General features: G+C 36.3%; 1 long non-coding RNA gene across 3 annotated transcripts in view; it reads left to right on the top strand.

The window, feature by feature from the left end:
• LOC106870002 (uncharacterized) overlaps positions 1-2,831 on the top strand; it is a 12,749-nt gene that overhangs the window by 2,335 nt on the left and 7,583 nt on the right. The window contains exons 1-2 of one of the 3 annotated variants that reach the window (XR_001409478.2): positions 1,990-2,073; positions 2,530-2,628. This is a non-coding gene — a long non-coding RNA (uncharacterized LOC106870002). Of the gene's footprint in view, positions 1-1,989; positions 2,074-2,361; positions 2,384-2,529; positions 2,629-2,831 lie in introns of those variants that run through there. The other 2 variants (XR_001409479.2, XR_008264026.1) reach the window with 2 other exon arrangements.

Here is a 2,831-nt window from a genome sequence, read left to right as displayed (position 1 = left end):
ACACACACACACACACACACACACACACACACACACAGTTAATAATTTGTCCTGAGCAGGCTGGAGAATAGGAACTCATTAAGGCGGTGAGCTGGCAGAAACGTTAGCACGCCGGGCGAAATGCGTGGCGATATTTCGTCTGCCGTTACGTTCTGAGTTCAAATTCCACCAAGGTCGACTTTGCCTTTCGAGGTCGATAAATTAAGTACCAGTTATGCACTTGGGTTGATGTAATCGACTTAATCCCTTTGTATGTCCTTGTTTGTCCTCTCTATGTTTAGGTCCTTGTGGGCAATAAAGAAACATGGAGAATAGAAACTCTGTATTTTTTGTCAGTTCTTTGTCTTAAGTTGCAGTTGGTGTTCCGTAAACTTATAAACTTACAGCTCCATGATATTATTATCGAACTGTTCGATTCCACAGCACATGTCGTTGGTATTTTCTTTTAGTATATTCCTCGTGATTTAAGTAGGGTGGTTATTGCGTTACTACATGGAGAGTCCATAGCCCCACATGTTGGCTATGAGTGATAACAGTTGTAGACAGACGTATCTACTCTCCAATGCATATCACTACGTGTTAGCATATTGTCCCTAGCGATCACTTTCAACACGTGAGTGGCCCGTCTTTAATCCATTTCTCATCAAAAGCGGTCTGTCGCCTTAGGATAGTTTCAAGAATTGTTTTGAGAACTTGTATGTATATAAAGTCTATCGTTATTTCTGTCGCATTGGTTTAATACAGACATATAAAAGTGCAGATGGATGATGGTCTTCGGCCGCTGCTAGTGATTGGATTTTCCGTGTCTTTTACAGATATTCCTGAAGTTAGACAAACAGATGCTGTGACAGATGGATGGATGCATGCATGCATGGCTGCATGGATGGATGTATATATGTAAGAATGCATGGCTGTATATATGTATGTATTCATGTATGAATGAATGTTTATATGTTTTGAATAGATGCATTTGAGAACGCTCGAATAGAAAGAGCAGCGTGTATAACATTTACAACGTCTATACAAGCATGGCACGGCAGTTGCTGAAATATTTTGCATTTTATATTACAAGCACAGGGCTTCACTCGGAATAGCAGAGGATCGCCGGAAATCTGTTTCGACTTGATTTGCTCTCCTCAATGACAAATACCTTGCATGTTCTGAACGAAGCCGAAACTGCTTGTTAGAAATCAGACAGAAATCATTAAACAAAGAATTTATTGATTTGTGTGAAAGTTAACCAGGTTAAATAAAAGCAACTGCAACAGCCTCGTATCAAAATATCGCTATGGGTAACCTTTATAAAATGCTCACATCGATTGTTCTTCAGTATCATTGGTTTCAAAGCTTTTATCGTTGCACCACGCTTCACATTGGAAAACAGAAAACAATTTAAGTGTTATAGGGGGAAAAAAAATGAAGAAAAGAAAAAAATGACCCGTGTGAATGCCTACGTTCCATTTGGGTTCAAAACTACTTTACTTTATCCATGGAAACATAATTTGTTCTCAATACTATTTTTCAGGGCAAAATCAATGTTTAATGATATATTCTATATTGCTTTCTTCGTCGTCCCACGATATAACCAACATCGGTCTGTGTTTTGTCGGTTCCAGTATTTTAGTTGTGTTTTAAGACGATTCCTAAACCCTTCGCTCAACTCTTTCAAGAGAAAAGGGCGCATGGAACGATCTCTTATGATATTTCTCGTCACACAAAATACAGGATTCTAAGCGAAGAATCGACTCCCAGAAGGATAAAGGTCAAAGTTGACTTAGGAAGGTTTTGAACTCATAAAAATTACCATCAGCCATTCCTCCCCCGCCGACGCTCTAGCCATTCTGTCACCTCACCACCTTACCTTCAAATGACTCTGGCACAAATTTTAAACAGATTTTACTCTTTTCTCGTTAAACCTAGATAAACTTTTTGTTTCACCCGGCCAAATATTTATAATGAAATTTGTCCAGTATGTTTGTGACGTCATCACAACAGTCCTAATTGTAACATGTGACATCATTTCTACAACCATCCATTTCGCTTATATTTAATATTCGCAAGAATACTTCCCAGGTAAAATATATCTCCATGGTTTGATACTCATATAATAATATGAAATATAATCATCATATTTATAGCTTTGTCCATTTCGATTAAGGAAAAATATCATCATTCACTAGCATACATGTACATTTCTTTAATATTTTTAACCGGCAGAAAGTTACAAGAGTTACTCAAGGATGGAGAATTTCGTGCACAGCATTTATCAAAAGTGATTAAGTGTAATACACGAAACTCTTACGGCTTGAGTTACTTTAATGGTTGTTAACCGATTAAAACTACCAAATATGTACAATATTATAGTTTTAAGGGAATATTCAAGGTAAACAACTCCTTCAGAAACTATTTATTGCAAAAGTTACTTCCCCTGCAAAAATTTCTCTAAAAATATTTTCCTCGTTATATTTAAGTCATAAAGATTTACCCTGGGAGGGAAAATCAACGGCCATGACACTTTATATTTTTCAGGTCTTACGAGAAAAAAGACGAAGAAGGAAGTAAATTTCAGACCGGAGACTTGAGCCAGTGTCTTTAACAATCTACAAAAGAGATTGGTAATACTTAAAGGTTTGTTTAAAAACACGTTTTTGAAGTATTTAAACAATGTTGATAAAAGATGGAGATAGCAGAAGGGAGAAGTGGGGATTTGGAATTTGCCATAAATGGTTATACTGATGATAATTCAAGTACATCACCTATTTTATAGATTATATATAGATCATATATAGATATAGAGATAGGTAAAGAGATTTACACATAAAGATAATATA

The sequence above is a fragment of the Octopus bimaculoides genome, chromosome 4, assembly GCF_001194135.2.
Source record: "Octopus bimaculoides isolate UCB-OBI-ISO-001 chromosome 4, ASM119413v2, whole genome shotgun sequence".
In the NCBI taxonomy this organism is placed as follows: domain Eukaryota; kingdom Metazoa; phylum Mollusca; class Cephalopoda; order Octopoda; family Octopodidae; genus Octopus; species Octopus bimaculoides.
The sequence above is the reverse complement of the archived record's forward strand: the minus strand, read 5'-3'. Positions and strand labels throughout refer to the sequence as shown.